The sequence below is a fragment of the Nicotiana tabacum genome, chromosome 22 (genome assembly GCF_000715075.1).
Source record: "Nicotiana tabacum cultivar K326 chromosome 22, ASM71507v2, whole genome shotgun sequence".
Lineage (NCBI taxonomy): Eukaryota > Viridiplantae > Streptophyta > Magnoliopsida > Solanales > Solanaceae > Nicotiana > Nicotiana tabacum.
The window spans coordinates 52,631,625-52,642,375 of record NC_134101.1 but is presented as its reverse complement, the minus strand read 5'-3'; positions in this window follow the sequence as shown (position 1 = coordinate 52,642,375).

Sequence of the window (10,751 nt, the reverse complement as noted above, 5' to 3'; positions counted from 1 at the left end):
TAAGGCTCCTGGGCCTAGAAGGGATCGGAATACCACTGGCGGCTGGAAGTGCTAAATGAATGGGGTGACTCACATAACCCCTACCATGGCGAGTTGCTGGGGCACGAGCACCAGAATAAGAACCAGTCTCTCGAGACCTCTTGGCCTCTCTCTCCTCTCAATCCCGGGCAAGCATGCCCTCCAATCTCCTGGTAATACTCACAACCTACTGATAAAAAATATCCATCTCCAACTCCCTGGCCATACTAATCCGGATACTGGGGTGGAGTCCCTCAATAAACCGTTGAACCCTCTCTCGAACCATGGCAACCAAGGCCGGTGCATGTCGGGCCAAATCACTGAAGCGGACTGCATACTCTGACACAGTTATAGCACCCTGGCGCAGCTACTCAAACTCTGCGCGCCATGAGTCCCTGAGGCTTTGAGGGAAATACTCTCTCATAAACATGTCCGAGAACTGAGTCCATGTAAGTGAAGCTGTCTCATCTCGACTACTCAACTCATAAGCACGCCACCACTGATAGGCTACTCCTCTAAGCTGGAAGGTGGTGAAAGAAACCCCACTCGTCTCCGCTACGCCCATAGTACGAAGAACACGATGACACTCCTCCAGAAAACCCTGAGCATTATCTGTAGCCAATCCGCTTAAGGTGGGTGGGTGGTACTTCTTGTACCTCTCAAGTCTGAGCTGTTCCGCCTCAGAAGCAGCTGTCCTAGTCTCGTGCTGAATCGAAGCTACCAGTTGCATCGGTATAATCTCTGGAACCTGGTCGCCCTGAACCCGCTGCTCTGGAGTATCGACGACGGGAGTCTTTGCTCCTCCCCCGGCCTGAGATGTTGTAGGATCAAGTGGAATCAATCCGGCCTTGAGCTAAGGTGCTGAACATGCTCAGAAACTGGGCTAGGGTCTCCTGGAGGGCTGGTGCAGCAACAGGTACCTCAGATGCCTGCCCTCCAGTTGGAGCTACTGGGGGCACCTTTGTAGCAGCTCGTGCAGGTGCTCTGGCTGCACCGCGTGGACGTCATCGGCCTCTACCCCAGCCTCGGCCTCTCGCGGCTCAAGCAAGGGGCGCAGGTGTCTGGTCATCAGATCCTCCAGTACGGGTCCTCACCATCTGTGAGAAAGAATAGAATACAGAAGTTTAGAATTTTTTATGTCAACAAACTTCGCACGACAAGGAATCAAGAAGTATAATTTTTGCTAACAATTCCATAGCCTCCCGAAGATAAGTACAGACATCTCCGTACCGATCCGCGAGACTCTAACAAATCGGCTTGTGACTCATGACACCTATGGACCTAGAGCTCTGATACCAACTTGTGACGACCTAATTCTCCCTTCGTAAGATGTCGTGACGACACCTAATCTCTACGTCTAAGTAAGCCTAACAAAAATGCGAAAATAAACAAATGGAAGGAAAACTTAACAACTAACTACAATAGATAACTGATAACAATACCGTTCGGCATATACAATAACCAACACTCTAGTAATACACGGTATTCCCAAAAACCGGAAAATCATAAGTCACAAGCTACAGAAGGAAACTAGAATCTCTATACACCAGAGTCTACTAAAAGAAATACGGAAAGTAGATGACATAGAAGAGAATAGAAGGGGACTCCGAGGCCTGCGGATGTGGCAGATATACCTTGAAGTCTCCGTATAACAGCAAACACTCTCAGCTAGTAGCGGGGCTGATAAGAAGTACCTGGATCTACACACAAAATATGTGCAGAAGAGTAGCATTAATACACCACAACGGTACCTAGTAAGTGCCAAGCCTAACCTCGGTAGAGTAGTGGCGAGGTCAGGTCCGAGCCCTACTAGTATATAATGATAAGACAGGTGTTATAATAAACATGAAGTAAAACAGAGAAGACAACAACAAGTATTCACAAAGCAATAACAACACCGCACAATGATATAACAATAGGGGCGCTCCCGAGGTATCGTCTCGTAGTCCAAAAAGTAAATATACATGGAGAACTACCGAGGTACCGCCTCGTAGTCTCAAATGTAAATATGCAGGGAGAACTCCCGAGGAACCGCCTCGTAGTCTCAAAAGTAAATGTACAGGGAGAACTCCCGAGGAACCACCTCGTAGTCTCAAAAGTAAATATGCAGGGAGAACTCCCGAGGAATCGCCTCATAGTCTCAAAAGTAAATGTGCAGGTAGAACTCCCAGGAACCGCCTCGTAGTCTCAAAAGTAAACACACAGTTCAAACCGATAAATACAATAGTTAACAACAAGAATTCTACAGTTAAGACTGATAAAGATCAAGAAAAAATAGGAAATCAACTAGGCATGTTGCATAGAGTTCAAATAAGCAGTTAAAGCATGTAGACATGTGATATTAGACTAAACAGGATAACTACACATGCTAGCATAACTAAATTAAAATGAAAACGGTCACTACTCAGTGAAAAATCGATTTTTACAATAGTAGCCCGTGTACGCACTTGTCTCCTCACGTACACGGTGCTCACATATCACAACAGTGCCAAGTCCCAAGGGGATTTCCCCCCACCATCCGAAAGTCCCCAACACAAGGTTAGACAATCCACTTACCTCGAACCAAGCTCAAATTAAATCCGTAACAATGCTTTTTTCACGAATATCTGACTCCAAATGGCCCAAATCTAGCCAAAATTAATTACATATCATAAATATAACTATAAGAAACTAATCTAGTTAATGAAATCAGAGCTAAAGCGAAAAATTAGAAAATCTTCCCAAAAAGTCTCCTCGGGTCCACGTCTCGAAATCGGGTAAAAGTCACAAATTACAAACACTCATTCACTCACGAGTTCACTCATACCAAAATTACTAAGATCCGATGTAAAAATGTCAATCAAAACCCAAAACTTTGGTTGAAGAACTTTTCCCATTTGTTTCCAATTTTCTCAACCCAAATCCAAAATTAAAGGATGGAATTAATGATAGACTAGTGGGATATAACCAAAAACAAGTGAAGAATCATTACCCAATCGATGCCTCTGAAAATCCCTCAAACTTTCGTCAAAATCCGAGCTCTCTATCTCAAGTTATGTTAAAGATGGCTAAACCCTCAATTTTGAAATGTTATATTCTGCCCACGTGCTCACACTATACAATCGCGGAACATCTCATGCGATCGCGATGAACAAAATTCCAACCGTTTAAAAATACTCAGCACGAACGCGGATATCTATTTGCTAACGTGTACCACTGCACTGCATAGAGTAAATCCTCCCACTGCCCAGGTCCACTCTTCTTCACCGCGAAGGTGGAAAGGGCTATGCGTTTGCGTATCAATGGCCACGCAAATTTCGCGATCGCGGACGAGCTACTGCGATCGCATAGAACAAAAAGGTGACTGCCTAATTCAAGGCTTCGCGATCGCGTCTCGTCCTACGCGACTGCATAAGAGGAAACTAGTAACTGAAGACACCAAAAATTCACCCGAGGCCCCCGGAACCTCAACCAAACGTACCAACAAGTCCTAAAACATCATACGAACTTAGTCGAGCCCTCAAATCACATCAAACAACGCAAAAAAATACGAATCAACTTAATGAACTTTGAAACTTCAAACTTCTACAACCGATGCCGAAACCTATCAAATCACATCCGATTGACCCCAAATTTTGCAAGAAAATTATAATTGACATTATGGATCTACTCCAACTTCCGGAATCCGAATCCAACCCCGATATTAAAAAGTCCACTACCGGTCAAAATCTCAAAAAAATCGACTTTCGTCATTTCAAGCCTAAATGAGCTACAGACCTCCAAAACACAATCTGGACATGCCCCTAAGTCCAAAATCACCCAACAGAGCTAACGGGACTGACGAAACTCTATTCCGGAGTCGTCTTCACACAGTTCCGACTACGGACAAAATTTTAAGATTTAAACTTTTGTTTAGGGACTAAGTATCCCAAAATACCCCCAAAACAAAAACAAAACCTCCCGACAAGTCACATAAGCTGAAACAGATACGAAGAAAGAAGTAAATAGGAGCTCGGGGCTATAACTTTCAAAACGATCGATCGGGTCGTTATAGTCAATCTGCAATGCCTACTCAAAACTCTTGTATAAGAATATTGGAAGACTAAAGAATTCAACTGCGCAACTCACCACTATTTTCTATATCTTCCTAGTTCTTAGCACAAATACTGTATTCCTAAGTTTACTAGTGTATCAAAAGATAGGAAGTGTTAGGAAGCAAAACAAGAGTTGTGTCAAGCTTATAAAAGATTAAAATATTTAGTGGTAAACGATCCATACACTACTACTATAACCAATTATTGAATATCTAAGAGAACCATTGTGACCCAAGGGAACTGGATGTAGGTACCACATCGGTACTGAACCAGTATAAAACTTCTGTGTTCTCAGTTTTTAAATTCCTTGCAATTTTTTTTTATCATCAATCAAACCTGCTGATAAAAAGAAGTTGACTAAGTCTCTTCTAAGTCGACCATATTTTGTTAATTAGTTACAATTCAACCCCCCGTACTTTCAAAAAACCCCACACTTCAGATGCATCACGGATTTTTTCAACTATCGCGCTACGTTTGATTGGATCTTTACTGATGCCATCTAAGTCTATAATAGGAATATTGATTTCAGATTTTTCAGGATCATTATATGACTCAGTATATGCATCTTCTGATGTATAGAAAATTCTTGGGACTCTTGTAACTCCTGCATCAACTAGCCCTTTAACACCAGCTTTTGTACCATCAAAAGCTATTAATTCACTTGTCCTGTCATAGCTATTTTCACATGTGACAACCATTTACCTTTTTCTGCTAGAGAAATCAAAGATCAATTAGGTTAGATAGGAAGTACTACTAATTACTTCAATGAGAAGAGAGTTTTATTGTGTAAAGTCAAAAATATGGATCCACCATAATCAATCTACTTTATGTCCTATATAATTTTAGGTGGATGTGATGTTGAATTTTAATTATTCTTTTAGGCACTGCATTAAAAGATCTTTAGCGGATAACTTACCAAAATAAAAACTATTTCAAATTTTATAGTTAGATGGGAAATTGTTACACTCCAAATGTTACGGTACTAGTATTATTTTAGGATGTTGAAAGGCAAAATATAAATTCTTATACATACCAGGGTTCTTTTACCTTATTGGACGGCATATGTTTTTAACATACATTTTTAGCGTTTAACGATGTTTATGTCAAACAGAAATCTAAGAAAATCTCAATTATTAGTATATTGAAATTTCAAAAATCGCAAATTTTTTTATTAAAAAAATAAACGAATATTAAATCATAAAGCATAAAATCGAATGTTAAACCAAAAAAATAAAATGAACTTTAAGATATTTTACTCATGCACTACCTTGCAAATTTAAATGGAAAGATAAACACTCATCTCCAATCAGCACAAGTGAGATACTCTCAAAAACCGAAGTTCCATACATTCAGAGATAATCAGCCAGTCCTTTGACATTATCTTTGGTGTTATCCATATTATTTGAGTTCAGTACATCTTACCCTCTCCATACCCCACTTACTGAAACACTAGGTTATTGTTGTTGTAGTACTTTAGTCAACATGGTCCCATTGATTTGTTGCTCAAAAAGAGAACAACATGCTACAAAAACCACAGTGCTCCAGCGTTATGGTTCCTGCTAGGAACAACCGAGCAGCTAAGGCAATTTGCACAACGTTAATTGGTAATAATCAGTCATCACTATCATAGAAAAAAATCTTTATTGCATATACGGTAAGAAGCACAATTATGGACGGAGTAAATCCTGTTAATATCAAATACAAATATAAACACTCCCAAAATCCGGTGTTACTGAGTACATGGGCATCTAATATGAATACCAAGTCTGACTGATAAAATATTTTTTTAAAGTATAGAACAGTACAATAACTGAAGGAAAGAGAGACAAGGTCAGCGGACTCCAGGCAGCTACCATGATAGTCTCCAACTAATAGCACTCTAAGATCTAACAATCGTCGTGTTCGAAAGTGTCTGGATCTGCACATGAGGTACAGAGTGTAGTATGAGTACAACTATCATATCATTGTTTTCGATTGAAAATTTATACTCAGTCATGTTTATACTTGTTTACCGCATAACTCAGTTTTATGACTCTATTTTGATGCATATAAATATTTTGGGCCGAATGCCCTATTTTACTGAAATACCCGAGTGGCTTGAGAGGTTTATGACTGAGTGAGGCCGAGGGCCTGATTTGTGAGGATATTTATGGGATCGGGCTGCACGTCGCAGCATGTTGATATCGGTCGAGGGCCTAATTGTGGGGATGAGTGTGGATCGGGGTTGCCCGCCTGCAGCATACTTTATTATTTTAGCACGTGAGTTGTCCGTGCAACACATGAGTTGTCCGTGCAGATTATAGTGCTTGGGCTGAAGGAGCCCCTCCGGAGTCTGTACACAGCCACAGTGAGCACAGGTACCTATTGAGTGCGAGTGCCGAGTGCTAAGTAACTGGGAGGCATGAGTGATTGTGAGGTATGCCAGAGTAGCAAGAGTGATTGTGAGGTATGCCCGAGTGGCACGAGTGACTGTGAGGTTTACCCGAGGGGCTATATATGAGTGATGTTTTGCCTGAGAGGTTGTTTATGATTTCATTATTTTTCTCACCTTTGCATTTTTCCTCTGTTTGAAATCTGTTGAAAAATAACCTTAAAGGATTATTTATATCGGAACTAGGTTTAAACGAGATATTTTATTTCAAATCCTGATTTTAAAAAGCACGAGGTATTTTACTGAGATTTCATGATATGAACGTTATATGTTTTATTGCTCGTCACTACTGCTCAGTCTTTATTTATGGTTGTTACTTACTGAGTTGGTGTACTCATGTTACTCCCTGCACTTTGTGTGCAGATTCAGGTGCAGCTGGATACGGTAGCCGTTATTGAGTGTTCTTGTTGCAGATTTTCTTGGAGATAGTAAGGTAGCTGTTTGGCGATCGCAACCCCTGCTCTTCTCCCTCTTATCTTCCTCTAGTTGTATTTAGCTATTTTTCAGGTTGAGTTAGCCTTGATATTGTTAGACTGATTGTAGTAGATGTTCATAACTAGTGACACCCTGATGTCGGACTTTTCTTTTCCGCACTTCTATTTTTCTTTGATGTGAACACCTTAAATGAAGGTTTTATGTTAAATAGTATTGAAATTATCTTTGAAATGAAAATATCAGTTTCTTTGGAAATGAGTCGGCTTGACTAGTTCCACGATAGGCTCCATTATGACAGATTAGGTTTTTTGGGTCGTGACAACTACGAAACTTTATACAAGAAAAGCTATAAAATTAGACCAAAAACCAAAATAGGCTCAACCTCGGCCCCCGGGACCACGTCTCGAAATTCGACAAAATTCACAAAACTAGAAAGCTCATTCACTCACGAGTCTAACCATACCAAATTCATCAAAAATCCGACATCGTTTGGTCCTTCAAATCCTTAAATCACTCTCCAAATATTTCAAGCCCTAACCCCTCATTTTCACTAATTACAATGATTAAACAATGAGAAAATCACCATATATACAAGTATTAGGCTCAAGTAACTTACCTCAACGAAACCCCCTTGATTCCCTCTTCAAATCTCTCCCAAAACCTCCAAGAACCTAATAGAAATGGTGAAGAATGCACCAAAATTCGCGAAGTGTTCCTATATACCTTTTGAGACCCCGCATCTGCGGCAAAATTCGTCGCACCTGCGAAGCTTGCCTAACATTCCCCTTTCCGCATCTGCGCCTCAGGTTTCGCACCTGCAGGTTCGCAGATGCGACCTCCAACTCGTACCTGCGCAACCTGTCTAGCCCAGCGTTTTCCGCACCTGCGCACTCCCCACGTGCACCAGTGGCCTTGCACCTGCGACTCTTCCTTCCGCAGGTGCGAAAATAGCAGAAGCAGCAGTTCCAACTGCAAATTCCAACTTCGACAAATCCGTTAACCACCCGGAATCACCCCAAGGCCCTCGGGACCTCAACCAAAAATACCAAAAAGTCATATATCAAGATACAAACTTAGTCGAACCTTCGAATCACTCAAACCAACATCCAAACACCAAATTACCCTCAGATTCAAGCCTAAGAACTTCTAAATTTCTAAATTCGGCAACCGATGCTGAAACCAACCAAACCACGTCCGAATGACCTCAAATTTTGTACACACATCATAAATGACACTACGAACCTACTCCAACTTCCGGAATTCTATTACGATCCCGATATCAAATTCTACCACGGACCTCCAAATCACATTTCAGACGTACTCCTAAGTCCAAAATCACCTAACGAAGCTAACAGAACAATCAGAATTCAAATCCGAGATTGTTTACACATAGGTCAACATCCGATTGACCTAACATGACGACTATTAGATCTTAGAGTGCTAGCAGTCGTCGTATCCGGGAGCACCTGGATCTGCACACGAGGTGTAGAGTGTAGTATGAGTACAACCAACTCAATAAGTAACAAGACTAATCTCTAGGTTAAAAGTAGTGACGAGCTACGCAGGTACAGTCCAGTATAAATAATAGCAATACAGAAAATGTAAGCATAATTTTAGTACAAACACAAAAAATTAATCTGAACAATACGAGGAATATGGCATCTCTGTATCTACATGCTAATGTACATACTGTATGTGATGTACCTTAGTGAAAACTCTATGTACTCACAATCTAAAATACTCAATGAATCAGTACTCTATATGGCCAATCCAGCCCAGGAAAAATCCATCCCAAATATATATATGTATATCCATCAACTGACAATCAGTCACTCAGTACTGTATAAGGTCAATCCAGCCCAGGAAAAGATCCATCCCCGAATATCAATGATTCGGACAAGATTCATGTCCAAGAAAAATTCATCCCTCAATATAAATGCTTCGGTTAAGATCCATGCCCAAGGAAGATCCATCCCTCAATATATATATCTATGGCATGATCTATGCCCAGGGAAGATCCATCCCTCTATATATATATATATATATATATATATATATATATATATATATTTGGTTGGGAGATCATTAGCACTGATATACCACCATCTTTGTTAGCACAGAGTCTGATCACGTCCGATCGGCTATATATATATATATATATATATATATATATATATAGAGAGAGAGAGAGAGAGAGAGAGAGAGAGAGAGAGAGAGAGAGAGAGAGAGAGAGAGAGAGAGAGAGAGGAGCTCCTTCAGCCCAAGCACTATAATAGCCTGATCCATGCATCAGTAAATAAAACTTGTTGCGACGTGCAGCCCGATCCCATAATAATAACCTCACAATCAGGCCCTCGGCCTCACTCAGTCATCACTCTCTCCAGTTTCTCGGGCTCACAATGTCATAAAACTAGCCCAAAATGATGATATGGTGTATCAATAAATAACAACAGAGACTGAGATATGATATGAAATGAAGGAATAGGACTGAGTATGAAATTTCAATTTAAACAAATAATTCAACATCAATATAACCTCTGTGGGTCTCAATAATACGGGTATATAGCCTCAGCATGATTTTTAACATGATTCTCAGCTCAATTTCTTTAACACATAAAACTACATGGATAATGCCAAGATTATTTGACTACACATTTCTACGGAACCAATTACGTCATAATTTCTACTGTGCACGCCCACACACCCGTCACCTAGCATGTGCGTCACCTCCAAACAATTCACATAATACGTATAATCAGGGTTCATACCCTCAGCTCCAAGATTAGAGATGTTACTTATCTCAAACTGTGTCATTTCTTACTGTGCAATGCCTTTGCCTCGCGAATCGGCCTCCAAACGCCTTGAATCTAGCCACAAATAATCTGATTCAGTCAATAAAAATTATTGGAATTAATTTCATATGAAAATATAAATTTTTCAATAAAATCCGAAATTTAACTCAAAAATCGCCTGTGGGGCCCACATCTCGCAATCCGACAAAAGTTATAAAATTCGAAAGTCTATTCAACCACGAGTCAACCCATACCAATTTTACCCAATTCCGACATCAACTTGACCTTCAAATTTTCAAATTAAACCAAGAGGGTTTTCTAAAATTTCCAACTAAATTTACACATTAAATGTTAAAAACAACCATGGATTCGGGTAATTTAACTAATATTGAGTTAAGAACACTTACCCCGTTATTTTCTCTAAAAATCTCCCTAAAATCGCCTCTATCCGAGCTCCAAATCGGTAAAAATAGAAAATGGGACGAAGTCCCATTTTCAGAATTTAAACTCTCTACCCAGTCATTTGCTCTACGCGATCGCGGACAACCACACGCGATCGCGAAGCACAATTTTTTACTGCCCAATTTTAACCCTACGCGATCACGGTTTCCTTCACACGATCGCGAATCACAGATTCCCCAGCTCTACGCAATCGCGGCCCTCTTCACGTGATCGCATAGAGCAAACACGCGGCCCAACTTCCTCTCCAATTCCCTTATGGGAATGTGGCATTTCCCACGCGTTCGCGTAGCACAGCCTAGCCAAACCTACGCGATTGCGGTTGCCTTCACGTGATCACATAGAACAATCACACCTCTGCCCCAACAAGCCTATGCGATCGCGGGCGATCTCATATAAGAAAACCAGAGATAGAAAACCAGCATTCTTCAACTGAAATGCCAAGTCCAAAATTAACCTGTTAGCCGTCTGAAACTCACCTGAGGCCCTCGTGACCTCAACAAAATATACCAACAAGTCCTAAAATATCATACGAACCTAGTC